The sequence below is a fragment of the Thalassophryne amazonica genome, chromosome 4 (assembly GCF_902500255.1).
Source record: "Thalassophryne amazonica chromosome 4, fThaAma1.1, whole genome shotgun sequence".
In the NCBI taxonomy this organism is placed as follows: domain Eukaryota; kingdom Metazoa; phylum Chordata; class Actinopteri; order Batrachoidiformes; family Batrachoididae; genus Thalassophryne; species Thalassophryne amazonica.
Genome location: NC_047106.1, coordinates 41,398,804 through 41,418,321, shown reverse-complemented (window position 1 = coordinate 41,418,321; position 19,518 = coordinate 41,398,804). Strand labels below are relative to the sequence as shown.

General features: G+C 44.7%; 1 protein-coding gene across 3 annotated transcripts in view; it reads left to right on the top strand.

Moving 5' to 3' along the window:
• The window catches only part of grm5b (glutamate receptor, metabotropic 5b), a 310,360-nt gene that overhangs the window by 20,243 nt on the left and 270,599 nt on the right, over window positions 1–19,518 (top strand). The window contains exon 1 of one of the 3 annotated variants that reach the window (XM_034167751.1): window positions 14,116–14,126. The exons of the other annotated variants lie outside the window; for them this stretch is intronic. The gene's annotated coding sequence lies outside the window, so the exon portion shown is untranslated. Of the gene's footprint in view, window positions 1–14,115; window positions 14,127–19,518 lie in introns of those variants that run through there. 3 annotated transcript variants of the gene reach the window in all.

The following is a 19,518-nucleotide window of genomic DNA, read 5'->3' as shown; positions in this document are numbered from 1 at the left end:
TCTTTGTATGTAACGTGACATGGATTATTCGTCCCATTTGTGTTGCGTTGCATTTAGAGTGCAAATATGATTCCATTTATCTTGCACATTTGATTCCATACATTTTGTATTATATAAAGGCTGTGTGGATCCTTATCATTGGATTGGTGCTTTGTATGTCACATGACATGGATTAAGTCATCCATTTGTGTTGCATTGCATTTAGAGTGCGGGTTGGTTCCATTTAGAGTGCAAATTTGGTTGCATATGTTTGGTACTATTGCACTCTGCACACACATACGCACGTGTGATCGTGCACGCGTGTACGTCCTCGTGCACGCGCACACACACATGCAGGTGCATGCGCACACACACACAAAACAAATCCACTATATTGTCTGGAGGCTTTTGGCAGGAAGTTGGAATGAAAAACTGGACTCATTTCTGATGTGATTTTTTTTTTTTCTGCTGCACTGAGGATGTACACAGTCTTTTTTTGGTAGTACACGCACACACAAGTGCTGACCAGGTTGCGTGTGTGCACGCATGCGCAGGGGACAACGATTCTCCCGAGACATAATTTGATTGAGCTAACTGATTGAGCTAACTGACACTGCTAATTCTTTAACACACACACACACACACACACACACACACACACACACACACACACACACACACACACACACACACACACACACACACACACAAAAAAAACAAATCCACTGTGCTGTCTGGAGGCTGTTAGCAGGAAGTTGGAAAGAAAAGCTGGACTCATTTCTGATGTGATGATTTTTTTTTTTATCGCTGCACTGAGCACATACACAGTCTTTTTTTGGTAGTACGCGCGTGCACAAGTGCCGACCCGGTTGCGTGTGTGTGTGTGTGTGTGCGCATGCGGGGGACAATGACACGATGATTTGATTGAGCTAACTGATGCTTGAAGTCTTGTAACACACACACACACACACACACACACACACACACACACACACACACACACACACACACACACACACACACACACACACACACACACACACACACACACACACACACACACACACACAAAATCCACTCCACTGTAAGCCATCTGGATGCATGAAGACCTTGTTCACATGAAACGCTGATGTGATTTTTGGCTGGACTGAGGAACTACACAAAGTCTTTTTTTAATTTTAGTTTTTTATGGAAGTCTGAATTTTTTTTCTTTTTTTTATGGAAGTCTGAAGTCAGTGCACAGCATCATTGGACTACATGTCACAATTTGGACTTTAGTAGCAGTGAAACACCAAAATGTAAGTCTCTTTTCTGTTTTTTATAAGTTAATAAAATATCAAATGACAAGGATCTATTTTAGCCGTTATATAAAACAAATCTTCTTCTTGAATGTATTTACATTCTTTCATTGGAACGAATATTTAATTCGGTGAAAGCTGGAACATGCCATTGAACTCATAAACGTTCATTATTTGTATACCATTGCACGCTGTGACCACTGCCCACTAGTGGGGGAGGCGTTTAGCTAAACATGGCAGAGATTGTTTTGCTGACGGACGACGATTTGATGGAGCTAATTGACGGTTGTAATCCTTCTAACACACACACATACACACACAAGCAAATTTGCTACGCTGTAAGCTGCCTGGAGGCATGAAAAGCTGTTAGGATGGAAAACTGGACTCATTTCTGATGTGATTTTTTGTTGGACTGAGGAAATGTTTTCTACATTGACTGAGAAAAATTTTAGACTCCTATTTAAAGTTGGTGTTGGACTGTTGACATCAAAGCACCAGTGACACACACCAAAATGTAAGTCCCTTTTATGTTGTTTATAAATTAATAAAATATCAAATGGTAAGGATCTATTTTAGCCATTATATAAAACAAATAATGAATGTTTTTCATTCTTTCAATGGAACAAATATTTAATTACGAGATAGAATGTTCCATTCAATGAGGCTCGTTGAATGGAACATTCTGTCTTTCACCAAATTAATTATTTGTACCATTGAACTCATAAACATTCATTATTTGTATATTATAGCACTAGAATGTCTGTGCAAACACTGAGTTGTGGGAATTTGAGGATATTTAACGTTAAACCTCAAACATGAAAATGTAAAAAAAATGGTTTTGCACAATGTGACTCCTTTAATAATGATCTTATTTGATGAAGACTGTAAAAACACCATGAGTCAAAGCTGTTGTTTGGTGTTGTGCTGCTCTTTTATGATCAACAGATCTGCTGGTAAGATCTAACCTTACACAAGTGAATCCACTGAAACAGTTTCTTGCCAGCAAAAACACCCAAGTCGCTGGTTTTCACAACCCTACCCATGACCCAGTCCATGCAAGCATTGAACAGTGTAGGAGCCAGAACCCATCCCCGAGGAATGCCATTTTTCACTGGGAAAACGTCAAGTCTCTGCACTCACAGTATCTGTCTATAGCAGGGGTAGGCAACCTGTTCCAGAAAGAGCCATGAGGGTGCAGGTTTTCTTTGCAGCCACTGACTCCACCATGTGATTTTACTGATTAATATCACTTTGAGCAGATGGAATCAGTTAATCAGTGAAATCACCTGGTGGAGTCAGTGGCTGCAAAGAAAACCTGCACCCTCATGGCTCTTTCTGGAACAGGTTGCCTACCCCTGGTCTATAGGCTGGCTATAATGTCCAGTAACTTTTTGGGGTTTCTGCAGTTTTTCAGGATGTCCCAGAGAGTAGTCCAATCAACTGAATAAAATGCTTTTCTGAAAATCAATGTAGGTAGTTGTTGTTGAGTTTTTGAAGGTGAAGATGGTCTCAGTATTGCATCATTGATGGGGTAGAGAATATGTGAGACAGAGTGAGATTGTGCTATAATTTGAGCAGTGTTGTTCCTATACTACTCCCAGGTCCTTTAGCAGAGTTCCATCAAACTATGGTCAACCCCATAATTGCCCTTACATAGTATGTTTTAGTAAAGGTCAAAATTTAGATGTTATTTATTTATCTTTCACCCTGCCGACCATACGTGGTGCACATATGTAGGTGGGGTGTGGAATTGCCCAGGTCAATGGAGTCAAAGTCATTGAGGACAAAGTTTAAAAGTTAAGCCTTTGATTTTGATTTGCACCAAGCTTGGCACACTTATGTAGGTGGGTGTTGAAATTGGCCAGCAAGGTCACATTTGACAAATGTCAGTCAGTGAGGTCAAGGTCATCTTTGTTACCACTCCTTCCAGGTCCAAACTTGGTATGTCAGTGAAGGCTGACCCCAAAATTGCCCGTAGAGAATTCATTTTGGCAAAGGTCAAGGTTAAGTAATATGACTACACCTGATTTGGAGCAAATGTGGTACACACTTAGGTGGATTCCAGAATTGCTCTGGCAAGGTCAGCCAGAGGTCAGTTGTTTATGTGAAAGCAAAGGTCATTGGGGTCAATTCTCCTTATTGTGTATAGGCAGAGTCGATGCAGAAAACATTGCATTCTTTAAAATTCAGCAAAATTTCCAGTCCCATTCTTTAGTACTTGACATCTATTTTTTATTTTGACATGCCTACGAGAAAGCCAAGTAGGTTTATCTGATTTTGCAAGAATGTGACTGGGAAGGCTTGGAGAGGAAGCAACATCAGGTTAGTGATCTCAACAGGACAGCTGGGCCATGGACACAGGACTCTGAAGCAATCGCACTGTGAGGTTTTACCAATGCCTGTGCTTATCGGCTCAGCTGACTATGGCTGGACAAATGAAAGAATCAAGATACACAAATGTTACGATGGCAAATGCAACTTATCGGAAGCTTAACAGAAATATCAAAGCTTACAAAGCCATGTAAAGGCTGAAGTAAAAGAGGTCTCGATCTCAATGGGACAGTTGGGGATTTTCTGCCTACGATCCCCACCCCGGGAATTTTATGTGGTGCACGAACTAAAGACTCAAATATTGACAGGAGATGGACTTAGAAATCCAGATGCTGTATTAAAGGAATGCCAACATTGAACAAAAAAGTAATCATTACAGAGCTGGCATCACATGACATCACAAGCACCGCTGTTTACAGTAACCACGACCTCCGGGCTCCCCTGCATTTCAAACCTGCACTCGGCCAACCTCCAAGTGGGTGGGCCTTCCCTGCTGGGTGGATCAGTGGAGCTATGTGATTGGGTGAAAAAGTGTTTACATTTGACATTGATGTTTGGTGATTACTCATGTTGTTATCTGAAAGGTATGTCTAAAAGTAAAACTGTGTTTTTTTTTTTGTGTAGCGAACGAACAGTATGTGTCATGGCCTTCCAGCAGCATGTCTCACGGCCTTCCAGAGGAGATATAACGTGGCCGTGAGACATACTGCCCAACAGGACTAACCTGGTTAAATAAAGGTTAAATTAAAACATGCTGTTGGAAGAGTATTAGTTTTAAGGGAGTAGACCAGTCAAAGTATATGGTCCAAGAATCTTCAAAAATGCATTTTTTTTTCTTGCCTGTGGCGAGGTGATCTGAATGTTGATTCAGCTGTGTCTCCACACTGAACAGGTACTAAGCTCTGAAACTTCACACGTTAGTACTCCAGACAGTACTCTTTAAAATGGTGTATTACATTACATATTTCAAGGTACTTCATTTTCTGCCATTATCTCTACGTGTTCTCATGCTACGAGCCATATAGGATATGTTTTTAACACTGGCTACACCAATTACAGCACAACCAGAAGTACGGCTGGCAGTAAATCTTGGAAAAATAAGGTAATAATAATAGTACGCCCCTACAGTGGCTCAGTGGTACTATATGCGATAGGAAGAATTGCTCCAGCACTTTACTGACTTGGTGCCCATGGGTTACTACAGAGTTTGCTTAATTTGTGCATTACTGGAGCAATGATTAGGTGTTGCACTGCCAGATTAATTATGTTCTTTGAAACTCTAACGCTTGATGTTCTCTGTCTTAATTTGTATCATGTTTTTGTTGTCTTTGTCTTTCCAGTCTTTGGAATTCTTCCCCTCTCCCTCTCTCCATCTCTCTCTCACTCACCCTTTCTTCACGTTGCTAACATTCCTGTCAAGGCCTCGGTCCTATTTTGCATAAGCAGTAGATGTCATCCTTTGCCGTCTGAACTTTCCAGGCTTCTCTGCTCTTTGCGGCCAATTAAATTGCTCCTTCACAGTGATGGAATGTATCAGCACAGCTCTGAGCTTAAAGAAAACTTAAAAATTTCACATTAATGCTGATTTTTTAATTTTTTTTTTCTTTTTTCTTTTTTTGCTGTTTAAAGAGTTGTATGACTTTTAGCAAGTTAACATACTAAGCCGTCGAGAGTCTTCAAAAACCAATATGAGCTAGCATCCTTAAAGGGTCCCTGCCACGCAATGACATTTTTACATATTCTTGAAGAATAAAAAAGGCTTTTTCCATATGTTGTCTTTGCTTTTTACCATAAAATTACACTGAACAAGGATTTAGACGTTTCGTTACCCATCTGAGAATTTGCATTTACCGCCTCCGAGTTGACCTACTTTTTTGCTGCGATGGATGTAACATCATGTGAGTAAATGTGTCGAACCGCGGCTCTGTTTACCAGTACGGCAGACACGGACAGCGAAGGCATAGTGAGCGATTATAGTGAAGATTTAAGTGACATATCAATTGTTTTTGAAGAAGATGAAGTTTCTGATGAAGAGATTAACGGTGTAAATAATGAGGGGCTCCAAACCGTGTATGTTCCAGCTGAACGCGACAGAAAGAGGATGTGAAGCTCAGTTGACATCAACAACAACGCTGTCGGATATAAGCTGCTTACAAAACACAAAATGGTTTGTTCAATCACCACTGTTTCTTATAAATGATCATTTATTCCTTGCACGGTGTGTTTGTGTATGAAAAAATTATTTCAGCAGCACAGCGTGCTTAAATTCAGGAGTTTTGTTGTGAAAGTGTAGTGACACGGACCCACAACAGGGGGCGCAAATGAACGGTCAATAGATGAGCCAAAAAGTAACAATTTAATGTTGTGAAGGTGCACAACGAATATACAGACAATCTCAGAATCTGATAACAGTCAATCCACAAAGGTGACGTGTGGGCAGGCTCGAGGATAGAAGACGTCTGTCCTGAGAAGAGCCGGAACCACACGATTTCTGCCGCCACCGAACCCGGTGAATACTGGAGCCGCCAAGTCCCGAATTCCCAGGTGATCACCGTCCCCGACTGTCGGATCTGGTACTGCTGGCGAAGAGCAAAGACAGTCAAGTGTGGGTGTGTGTACACCCCGTAACAACAACGGTGGGAATGCCACCTCCACCTCTAACACACACTCGTGCAGTGTCTGTGTAACCACTTATCTGAATCTGCAGGCTGAGAAGGTTACCTCCATAGAAGTACGATATCTCGGCGATGAGGTGGAGATGACATCTGGGTTTTATGGAGTGAGATGATGAAGCATGAATAAGTGACAGCTATCAGGAAATAATGAGTGACAGCTGTCACTCCCGGCTGTGTCCGTGGCGGCAGCGCCCTCTCGTGCCTGAAGCCCGCACTTCAGGCAGGGCGCCCTCTGGTGGTGGGCCAGCAGTACCTCCTCTTCTGGCGGCCCACACAACAGGACCCCCCCCCCTCAACGGGCGCCTCCTGGCGCCCGACCAGGCTTATTGGGGTGTCGACGGTAGAAATCGGCCAGGAGGGCCGGATACAGGATGAAGCTCCTCTTCACCCAGGAGCGTTCTTCGGGTCCATACCCCTCCCAGTTCACCAGATATTGGAACCCCCGGCCCATTCGACGGACGTCCAGGAGCTGGCGCACTGTCCAAGCCGGCTCCCCGTCAATGATCCGGGCAGGAGGCGGCGCCGGACCGGGAGCACAGAGGGGTGAGGTGTGGTGCGGTTTGATTTTGTAGATGTGGAACACCGGGTGGATCCGCAGTGAAGCTGGGAGCTGGAGCTTCACTGCGGCAGGGCTAAGGACCTTGAGGATGCGGAAGGGTCCGATGAACCTGTCCATCAGTTTCGGTGACTGTACCTGAAGCGGGATGTCCTTCGTCGACAACCACACCTCCTGCCCGGGCTGGTATGCAGGGGCCGGGGACCGCCGGCGGTCTGCATGGGTCTTGGCCCTCGTCCGGGCCTTCAACAAGGCAGAATGGGCGGTGCGCCACACCCGACGGCACCTCTGAAGGTGCGCCCGGACCGAGGGCACACCGACCTCTCCCTCCACCACGGGAAATAATGGGGGCTGGTACCCCAAACACACCTCAAATGGGGAGAGGCCGGTAGCAGAAGACACCTGGCTGTTATGCGCATACTCGATCCAGGCCAGGTGGTTGCTCCAGGCCGTCAGGTGCGCGGATGTCACACAGCGGAGGGTCTGTTCCAACTCCTGGTTGGCCCGCTCTGCCTGTCCGTTCGTCTGTGGATGGTACCCGGACGAGAGGCTCACGGTGGCCCCCAGTTCCCTGCAGAAACTCCCCCAGATGTGAGAGGAAAACTGGGGACCACGATCCGAGACTACGTCAGTAGGGATCCCATGCAGACGAACGACGTGGTGGACCAGGAAGTCCGCTGTCTCCTGGGCCGTAGGGAGCTTCGGGAGGGCCACGAAGTGGGCTGCCTTGGAGAATCGGTCCACTATCGTGAGGATGGTGGTGTTGCCCTGGGACGGTGGGAGACCCGTGACAAAATCCAGGCCGATTTGGGACCAGGGGCGATGAGGCACAGGAAGCAGTTGGAGCAGACCTTGGGACTTCCTGTGGTCAGCCTTGCCCCTGGCACAGGTGGTGCAGGCCTGGATGTACTCCCGGACGTCGTCCTCCATAGACGCCCACCAGAAGCGCTGCCGGACAACTGCCATGGTCCTTCGCACCCCCGGATGACAGGCGAGCTTGGAACCGTGACAGAAGTCTAGGACCGCAGCCCTGGCCTCTGGTGGGATGTATAGTTTGTCTTTTGGTCCAGTTCCCGGGTCCGGGCTTCGTGCCAGGGCCTCCCGGACGATCTTCTCCACGTCCCAGGTGAGGGTGGCCACGATAGTGGACTCAGGCAGGATGGGCTCCGGTGGATCCGACAGTGCAGTTTTGACCTCCTCTTCATGTACCCGGGACAAGGCATCCGACCTCTGGTTCTTGGTCCTGGGGCGATAGGTGATTCGGAAGTCAAAACGCCCGAAGAACAGTGACCAGCGGGCTTGCCTGGGGTTCAGCCGCTTGGCGGTCCTGATATACTCCAGGTTCCGATGGTCAGTGAAAACCGCGAATGGAGACACTCCCTCCAACAGGTGTCTCCACTCCTCAAGAGCCTCTTTCACCGCAAGGAGTTCTCGATTGCCGACGTCATAGTTCCGTTCAGCCGGGGTCAACCTGCGAGAAAAGTAGGCACACGGGTGAAGAACCTTATCGGTCTCTCCGCTCTGGGATAGCACGGCTCCTATCCCTGAGTCAGAGGCGTCCACTTCAACCACGAACTGGCGGCTAGGGTCGGGCTGCACCAAAACTGGCGCAGTAGAGAACCGTCGTTTCAACTCCTTGAACGCGGCTTCGCACGATCCGACCAGGTGAAGGGGACTTTTGGAGAGGTCAGGGCTGTCAGGGGGCTAACTACCTGACTGTAGCCATTAATGAACCTCCTATAGAAATTAGCGAAGCCGAGGAACTGTTGCAGCTTCCTACGGCTTGTTGGTTGGGGCCAATCTCTCACCGCCGCAACCTTGGCCGGATCAGGGGCGACTGAGTTAGAGGAGATGATAAACCCCAGGAAGGACAAAGACGTGCGGTGAAACTCGCACTTCTCGCCCTTCACAAACAGTCAGTTCTCTAACAACCACTGCAGGACCTGACGTACATGCTGGACATGGGTCTCAGGATCCGGAGAAAAGATGAGAATATTGTCCAGATATACGAAGACGAATCGGTGCAGGAAGTCCCGCAAGACGTCGTTAACCAAGGCTTGGAATGTCGCGGGGGCGTTGGTGAGGCCGAACGGCATGACCAGTTACTCAAAGTGACCTAACGGGGTGTTAAATGCTGTCTTCCATTCGTCTCCCTTCCGGATCCGAACCAGGTGATACGCATTCTTAAGATCCAGCTTAGTAAAGATTTTGGCTCCATGCAGGGGGGTGAACACAGAATTTAACAACGGCAACGGGTATCGATTGCGAACTGTAATCTCATTCAGCCCCCTGTAATCAATGCATGGACGGAGTCCGCCATCTTTCTTGCCCACAAAAAAGAAAGCTGCACCCATCGGGGAGGTGGAGTTCCGGATCAGCCCGGCAGCTAATGAGTCCCGGATATAGGTCTCCATTGATTCGCGCTCAGGTCGTGAGAGGTTGTACAGCCTGCTGGACGGGAACTCAACGCCTGGAACCAAATCAATGGCACAATCGTATGGACGGTACGGGGGAAAGGTGAGTGCCAGATCCTTGCTGAAGACGTCAGCAAGATCGTGGTACTCAACCGGCACTGCCGTCAGATTGGGAGGGACTTTGACCTCCTCCTTAGCATGTAAACCGGGAGGAACCGAGGATCCTAAACACACCCGATGGCAGGTTTCGCTCCACTGAACCACTACCCCAGACGGCCAATCAATCTGGGGATTGTGTTTCAACATCCATGGGAAGCCCAAAATCACGCGGGAGGTAGAAGGAGTTACAAAAAACTCGATCTCCTCCCGATGGTTTCCAGACACCACCAGAGTTACTGGTTGTGTCTTGTGTGTGATTAAAGGGAGGAGGGTGCCATCTAGTGCCCGCACCTGCAATGGCGAAGGAAGCACCACCAGAGGGAGCCCTACCTCCCTTGCCTATCTGCTGTCTAGCAGATTCCCTTCTGACCCCGTGTCCACCAGTGCTGGGGCTTGAAGGGTTAAATCCCCGCTCAGGATTGTAACTGGGAGTCGTGTGGCAATATGTGTGTCCCACGTGAATGTTATGACCCCCCCTTAGCCCAGTCTCTAAGGGCGGTTGTTGTCGTTGTGGCCGTTTGGGGCAGTTTTTTCTGTATGTGCTCTTTTGAGCTGCAGAGAAAACACTCCCCGCGGACCAGCCTCCTCATTTTGTCATCTGTTCTCATTTTGGCCCTGTGCATTTCCCTAGCAACGTCAGCAGGGGGAGCTGTTGCCCCACGGAGCGCTGCGGCTGTGGAGCGTGGGGAGGGCGGAACCTTCTCGAACCCAGAAGGGAGAGGGACGGCGCGTACCCGGCCACGTCCTTCGCCTCGCTCCCGACGGCGTTCCTCCAACCGATTGTCTAACCGTATAACGAGATCGATAAGCCCATCTAAATCCCGCGGTTCTTCCTTAGCTACCAGATGCTCCTTCAGGACTGATGACAGTCCGTTTATGAAGGCGGCGCGGCGCGCAATGTTATTCCAGCCGGACTTCGCAGCCGCGATGCGGAAGTCGACTGCATATTCGGCTGCGCACCGGCGCCCCTGTCGAATTGACAGCAGCACTGTTGAAGCGGTCTCTCCTCTGTTAGGGTGATCAAACACTGTTCTGAACTCCCCCACAAACCCAGTGTATGCTGATAACAACCGTGAGTTCTGTTCCCAGAGCGCCGTAGCCCAGGCGCGTGCCTTACCCCGAAGCAAGTTAATAACATAAGCCACCTTGCTGGCGTCAGACGCGTACATCACGGGTCGTTGTGCAAAGACGAGCGAACACTGCATCAGAAAGTCCGCGCATGTCTCCACACAACCCCCGTACGGCTCTGGGGGACTTATGTATGCTTCAGGGGATGGTGGGGGGGTTCGTTGAACGACCAGTGGAATGTTAATATCCGTCACCGGGTCGGCAGGAGGAGGAGCCGCAGCAGCGCTCTGATCGCGCGCTTCCACCTGTGCGGTGAGAGCCTCCATCCTGCGATTAAGGATGACGTTTTGCTCGGACATCAAATCCAGCCGAGCGGTAAAGGCGGTGAGGATTTGCTGCAACTCACCGAGCACGCCTCCTGCAGATGCCTGTGCACCCTGCTCTTCCATTGGCTGTCCAACAGATGGGTGACGCCCCTCGGGATCCATGACGCTGGCCGAGATATCCTGTTGTGAAAGTGTAGTGACACGGACCCACAACAGGGGGCGCAAATGAACGGTCAATAGATGAGCCAAAAAGTAACAACAGCTGTCACTCCCGGCTGTGTCCGTGGCGGCAGCGCCCTCTCGTGCCTGAAGCCCGCACTTCAGGCAGGGCACCCTCTGGTGGTGGGCTAGGAGTACCTCCTCTTCTGGCAGCCCACACAACAAGTTTGTTCTAAAATCACTGAAAATAAAGTTTCTGTACATTCTGTATATATTTAATCATTTATAAGTCAGTTTCTTGTGATTGCTAATTCTTCACATTTTATTCAAAGCAAATGATTGCAAATCTTTATCTGAAAAGCTGTAGACCCACATGGGATGGGAAAAAAGATTGCTAAATAAAAGAAAATTTTATTTGGAAAACACAAAAATGTCAATGTCCTGTTTTTTTCAGGTGCTCATGTGAACACAGTTAGCCGATGCCACTTGTGAGTCTCGCTGTTGCAGGGAAATTTCTGCAGTCTTGGCGGAGATGCAATGTGTCCTCAGAGTAGCACACTATGCCTACGTGATGCTCCACAGTACGAATAAGCACATGAAATAGTTAGAAAGTTTCATTTACATGGTTTATAGAAAAAAGTAAAAAACATTCAAATACAAAAAAAATGAACTGTTGTTTTTGAACATAAATCCATGCTATTTTTTTGTTGCAGAAAGTATCGTCATATCGCATATCGGCAATTTGTGCGGTTGTGCTGGGGACACTTGGGAAGGCACGGAAGGGTGCCACTACCAGCTTGTGTTGTATTCAAAATAAGGAGTACTTTTCCATCACCATCATCCAACTACACTGGCTTCCAGTTTCCAGTGATGCCGGTAACGCGTAACTTAGGAACGCGTTACTCTAATCTGACCACTTTTTTTAGTAACGAGTAATCTAAGGCGTTAATCTTTCCAAACCAGTAATCAGATTAAAGTTACTTCTCCAAGTCACTGTGCGTTACTATTATTTTTACATTGTGGGTCGATAGCAGCATTAAACTTGGTCCGTGGGCAGGAGGTCGGGGTTCGACTGAACTGCCCACTTTAAGCGAGCTGTGAGCTTTTCATCCGCGGTTTTCTGCAGCAGCTACGACTCGTCCTCACCTCTTAAAGCACGGTGACAACAGCACACCTGCACTGAGCTTTACAAAGACATTTTTATGCTTTTTTTTCTCCGAACCGCTCCATATCTGTTGCTAAAAACAGCTGATCCTCCGCGACGCGTCAACAACTAACACTATTTTCCACTCAAATGCACCTAAACTCTCTTTCTGAGGACCACATGATGTGAAAATGCAATAAAACTTTCTTACCTGTAAATCTGGTTATGTTTTCTACATAAATAAATGTTATCCATTCTTTGTGCTCAAACGCCAAAGCAGGGGCGAATCCAGACAGAATGGTGGTGTCGGGCAGGGATGTGCCCCCCCCCCCCCACAACACCTCTAGATTAAAGGTCCAGTTTTGAAGCCTTTTTTTACTACAACTACTAATACTACTTAAAATAATAATAATTTCGACAAGTAAAATGTTTAGAGAGAATTTAAATGTTAGAAAAATGTTAGAATGAATTTAATAGTTACATTTATAAACAATGTAGGTTAGAAATGGCAAGTTTTACTGTTACAGTGCTGTCAACAGTTAAATATGAGGTCAAGAAAGAGGTTTTTATTTTACTTTTTATAAAACAAGTATTTATTTTCATTGAAGTCAAGAAAGGGTGACTATAAAGTGAGTTTTGGCAAAACAGGTATCATTGTCATGTTGAGGTGGCAGAGGGTTGTTGTCGGCAGCTGGGAAAAGTAACTAAAAAAGTAACTAGTAATCTAACTTAGTTACTTTTCCAATTGAGTAATCAGTAAACTAACTAAGTTACTTTTTCAAGGAGTAATCAGTAATTGGATTACTTTTTCAAAGTAACTGTGGCAACACTGCTAGTTTCCTCCTCTGAAGTGAAGGGTTGGGCTCATCAGTGGTACCTGGTCGACTTGGCAGCATCAGCCTCAGCTTTGTCCATTCACAAGTGGAGGAGGATCATTGGTGGGGATTTCTGGTCGGTTTGGTGTTTTGCAGATCTGAAGAACCTCTTTTGCTATGTCGCTCATATAGACTGAATAAAATGTTTTTTAAACAAATTGTAAATCACTTCTCATTTGAATGAAACAATGTGAAACTTATGAGAAATTGTATTTTTTTTTCATTTTATCATGCTATATAAAAATATACAAATAACAATCTGTTTTTTTTTTTTTCCATTTCCACGTATCACATGTTGGATATGTGGCTAACTTTCTCACTGTGAATCCTCCTCTTTTCCACTAAGGAAAGTATATTCTGAACCTTGGTCTCTTGCTTTGTCTGCTTTTGTTGTGTCCCTGCATTTTCATTAAAATGAAGGGTTGCCACCAAAGTCATAAAACAGAAGTTATAACAAAATTCATAATAATAAAAAATAGCTGATATACATAACAAAATGCTGTTTGAAAGTTAGGGTGTTATTGAGATAACATAAACAACTTACCTGAAAAGCTGACCCTGATATGAGAAGGAGACTCGATCACGAGTGGCATCAGCTGACTGTGTTCACATGAGCACCTGAAAAAAAAAACAACGAAAAAACAGAACATTGACATTTTTGTGTTTTCCAAATATACATATGCATGTAAACTGAACAGCCTGTTTTTTGTTCAGGCGTCTGTTCATTCAAAGTAGATTAGGTGTGATACAATTTATGATTACAGATGTTCTGTATGTGTATTTTAGACAGGTAAGTCTCCATTTAGCATAAACATTTTTCTACAATATTATGCCTGATAAAATTTGACAACAGATATAGAAGTAAAATTTTCTTTTATTTAGTAATCTTTTTTTTCCCATCCCATGTGGGTCTACAGCTTTTCAGATAAAGATTTGCAATCATTTGCTTTGAATAAAATGTGAAGAATTAGCAATCACAAGAAACTGACTTATAAATGATTAAATATATACAGAATGTACAGAAACTTTATTTTCAGTGATTTTAGAACAAACTCCTGAATTTAAGCACACTGTGCTGCTGAAATAATTTTTTCATACACAAACACACCGTGCCAGGAATAAATGATCATTTATAAGAAAAGGTGGTGAGTGAACAAACCAATCTGTGTTTTGTAAGCAGCTTGTTGTTGTTGATGTCAGCTGACAGCTACAGCTTCACATCCTCTTTCTGTCGCGTTCGGCTGGAACATACACGGTTTGGAGCCTCTCATTATTTACACCGTTAATCTCTTCATCAGAAACTTCCTCATCTTCTTCAAAAACAATCGATATGTCACTTAAATCTTCGCTATAATCGCTCACTATGCCTTCGCTGTCCGTGTCTGCCGTGTTGGTAAACAGAGCCGTGGTTCGAAACATTTACTTGCATGACGTCACATCCGTCGCAGCGAAAAAGTAGGTCAATTCAGAGGCGGTAAATTCAAATTCTCAGATGGGTAACGAAACGTCTGAATCCTTGTTCAGTGTAATTTTATGGTAAAAAACAAAGACAATGTGGAAAAAGCTTTTTTTATTCTTCAAGAATATGTAAAAACATCATGGCGTGGCAGGAACACTTTAAGACTCTCCTTTTCTGGGCTCCATACTGGAGTCGTATTGATGATATTGCAGTTTTTCATACAGCACTCCATATTCGTCAGTACAGCTCTTTACCATTCCAGAACTGGTGGTGGAGCTATGATTATACTTGAATACAGGAGTCCATGTGGGGTACTGTTTTTGGTACTGTGTGTCTGTTGTGGTGTGAATAAAATCACTCAAATGGTTTTGATTCAATTTGGACCAAACTTGATGGAATGTTTGATGGTTAAGTCAAGTACAAAGTGATTTTATTGAGTTGTTTGAAAAGTGGTTCAAGGTCACAAGCCAAGGTAAAAATTTGGCCCAATGTTTACACAGACATACAGGAAATATTTAGAATGATTATTTTGAGGAATTGGTTAAATACATCCAGGGCTTTGAACCATATTTTTTTCCCCAACTGGTTTGTTCCGAACAGAAATGATATTTTAACTTTTCTAGTTTGGGATTCCACCCTAAAATTGATGTTCCCAAACAGGTTAATTAAATTCCATGTCAGCCATGGGACACTAAAAACACTGTATATGCCAGACCTGTATGTAGCGCTGTAATGCTCCCATGAAAAACGGAGAAAACAATCCAGCATTCTGTAGCAGCCAGCAAAAGCTAGAACTCAGTGTCCCATTTTGAAAAGTTCTGACCACCTGAAATAGACTTATTGTGTATTTAAAGTGAAGCAGTGCATTTCTTGTATTTTTAAAAGACACGGTACTGTGTTGTTCTCCGCCTTGCAGAGAGGCCTGTTGTACCGAAATAATGGACCGATCGCTAACCCACTGCTGCACATTGATTGGCTCAGCAGCAAAAGCTAGTCCTCACATGACTATAACCATAACCCCTAACTCTAACCAGAACCGTAACAAAGCTGCACTACGTGTAAATGTTATTAATACGGCTACGTACGAATAGTCACTTCAATTTCAATTTTCAATTTAATCAGCTTATAAAGCACCAAATCCCAACAAAAGCCGTCTTAAGGCACCTCACACAGAACAGTTCAACATATTTATTTAAATAAATAAATAAAAATGAAAAAATCAAGTACATAATTAAAAACAGAAGTAAAAGAATAAAACAGATAAAAAAAAAAAAAACTATTCATAAGAAAGAGAATAAAAATAGATTTCAAGTCTTGACTTAAAAATGTCCACAGACTCCGACTACCTCACGGTTGCAGGAAGACTGTTCTACAGAGCGGGTGCACGATAAAATAAAAAGCCATTGACCCGATGACTTCTTCTTCACCCTGGGAACACAGAGAAGTCCTGCATCCTGCGACTGCAAAGCCCGGACCGGCACGTAGGGTTCCACCAGATCGGCCAGATAAGATGGTGCCAGTCCATGAACAACCTTATAAGTCAATAATAAAACCTTAAAATCTGCTCTCACAGAGACAGGGAGCCAGTGTCAAGATGCCAAAATGGGTGTGATATGTTCAAACTTTCTGCTTCGTGTCAAAAGTCTGGCAGCAGCATTCTGAACCAGCTGAAGACCCCTAATGCTGGACTGCTGTAACCCTGAAAATAGGTCATTACAATCATCTAGTCATGAAGAAACAAAAGCATGAATCAGCGTCTCAGCGTCAGCCATAGACAGGATGGGGTGGATCCTCAATATTTTTCGCAGATGGAAAAAAGCAGTCCTAGTAACATCCCTGATGTGGAGGTCAAAGGACAACGTGGGATCAAAAATTACCCCAAGGTTCCTCACTTTGTCCGTATGATGTATGACACATGAACCCAGGCTGAGTGCCAGCTGGTCAAATTGATGCTGATGTCTCGCTGGACCAAGAACTATCATTTCAGTCTTATCAGAGTTTAAAAGTAGGAAGTTACTAGACATCCAGCTTCTCACTGATAGAAGACAGCCCTCTAGGGAGTTTATGGGAATGAGATTTCCCGCAGTTATTGGCATGTACAACTGAGTATCATCAGCATAACAATGAAAGGCAATCCCAAAATGCTGCCGTATATGCTCAAGGGGTGCTGCATACAGGGAGAAAAGCAAGGGGCCTAAAACAGATCCCTGTGGAACCCCGAGTCTCTCGTCACTAAGGTTAGAGGTAGTGTTATTATACAAAGCACATTGAGAACGACTGTATAGGTATGACATCAACCATGCAAGGGCACTTCCAGTAATCCTAAAAAGATTCTCCAACCTATCAAGCAAAATATGATGATCCACGGTATCAAATGCAACTCTAAGATCTAACAACACTAAAACCATAGTGGTGTCTGAGTCCATTGCTCGCAGAAGGTCATTCACTACTTTAGTGAGTGCTGTCTCGGTGGACTGATATTTCCTAAAAGCACACTGCAACGGCTCAAAAAGATAATTTTCAGTGAGTTGGTCTACAAGTTGCTGTGAAAGTTAGCACACTAAAACCTAAACTTTTACTTTGTTGGGAAAGTGTAGTGACACGGACCCACAACAGGGGGCGTAAATGAACGGATAATGGAAGGAGTCAAATTATAACACTTTACTGTTGTGAATGACACAACCAAACACAGCAGATTCAGAATGTGCAACAGTCAATTAATAAAGGTGTCGTGTGGGCAGGCTCGACGATAGGAGACGCCCGTCTGGAAACGAATCGGAACCACACGATTTCCACCACCACCGAACCCGAGGAATACTGGAGCCGCCAAGTCCCGGAGTCCCCAGCTGGTACTGCTGGCAGAAAGCAAAAGACAGTCAAAGGGTGGGTGTGTGAACACCCAGTAACAATCCTGGTAGGAATTCCACCTCCACCTCTCACTCAACACTTTGCAGCGGTCCCTCAGAAGAAAAAGAGCGCCGTCTTGCACAGCCTCCACTAAACGGACCGGTACTCCTGCAAACACTCACAATAACAGATTTACAAATATCACAAAAGGCTGAGGATATTACTTCCAGATGAAGATGATATCTCGGCATTTGGTGGAGGTGTCTTCCTTCTTTTATACCAGATGTGATGATTAGTGACAGCTGTCACGGATGATGGGTGACAGCTGTCACCAGGGCTTGTTCCTGAGGCGGCAGCGCCCTCTCGTGCCTGAAGCCCGCACTTCAGGCAGGGCGCCCTCTGGTGGTGGGCCAGCAGTACCTCCTCTTCAGCGGCCCACACAACATACTTCCTAAAATCAATCACACACTGAGTAAATATGAAGTTTTAATCTGACTTGTTACGTCATATCAGTCGAATTTATCACAACCTGCCGAAAATACGTTCTTGTTTTGGAAGATGACGTCAGGGAAATACTTTAATTCCTTAACATAGAAATTATTGAAGAAATGCAGCATTTTAAAAGAAGACCCTCAGTGTTTGTCTGCTCTGGATTGTGGGTGTTTCTCAGCCTGAACCAGAGAACTCCAGCAGTTTGTCTCATCAACAACAAGAACATTTAGTTATTTTAAATGGTGAAATATATTCCTGCCAGCGTTGAGCCGTCTGATGTATCTTCAGCATTGTACTTGCAACTAAAATAAATCCCATTTGATCCATGAGACAAAGAAAAAAGCAGAACAATATCCTGAATAAATGCAGTTTTTTTTTTGTTGAGGAAGTCCATCGATGCTTGTCTGCTCCAGGTGCATTTCTCAGCATGAAACACAGGATGGCAGCACTTTGTCCCGCCAACAACATCCAAAATAATAATAATAAAAAAAAAACAGGCAGAAGTGAACTTCAGTGTGTGTGTGTGTGTGTGTGTGTGTGTGTGTGTGTGTGTGTGTGTGTGTGTGTGTGTGTGTGTGTGTGTTCTTCTTCTGTTGAGTCTGTTGAGTTTATTGGTGGTTTGCAAACTGACATGACGCATTACCACCACCAGCAACTCTTTGGGTGTAGAGCATGATTGGAGTCTGACATCCTCACCAGGTTATTGTAAACGGAACTCTTTTCAAGAACAAAATAAATTATGGCATTAACTGGTTACCAGTATTTTAAATAAATGGTTCAGTTCCGGAGCATAACAAAATATAAATTGTCTGTTTCATTTTTGTAACTAGCAAAACACCAAAAGTTTCTGGTTTCTGTTTTTGTTTCATGAACGGGTTCAAAGCCTTGGATACACCTATTATTACTACAGCCGCAACAATAAACTGTTGCAGAGGTGAAGTAGATGAAAGTGTAAGGGCCCCTTCACACATCGTGTGAAGTTTGGTCAAATACGGTGAAACAGCGCGAAACAGTTCGCATTAGTGCACCACAAAACATTGTGCCCAAAGCACAGGTGTGCACAATGCCTGTGCGACAGTTTGTGCAAGGGGGAACACACTGTTATGAAGAAAAAATTAATAAAAAATACAATGCAAAGCTTGCACTGTGCATTGCCCATAAGCCCATAATTTCTCCTGGGTTGTCTGGGTGTCTTGGTGGCTTTCCTCAATCTTCTCCTTCTTGCACAGTCACTCAGTTTTTTGAGAACTATTTCTCTTGTCGTTTTGATTTAAAAAGAGGAAACACAGTTGTTTGACAATAAATGGCTTCACCTAACCACTAACCATGAGTGGAAAAAAGTTTTTGTGTTGTCATTCATATTCTCTGAAAAATGGCCAAAAAAGCAAAAATTCTGCCAGGGTATGTAAACGTTTGAGCACAACTGTATTATGTTAATAAGTACTTTTGTCATTCTTTTTCCCACAATCTTTCTCATCTTGTATGCAAATTCAGGACGGGGGCATCATATACTTTAAGTGGTAACGAGAGTTCAGATTAAACCCCAGGTTACACATAGACGGTTTTGTTGGCGAGTAGTACATAGACCAAAGACCGTAGTATGTAGACCGAAGTTCGCGGTAGTTCCGGCTATTTTCGCTGTGGAAAGGGGCGGAGCGCGCGCACGTAAAAAAAAAAAAAGAAAGAAAAAAAGAAACTCCGCTCCCTGCTGCTGTTTGCAGCGGGGCTGCTCCTCG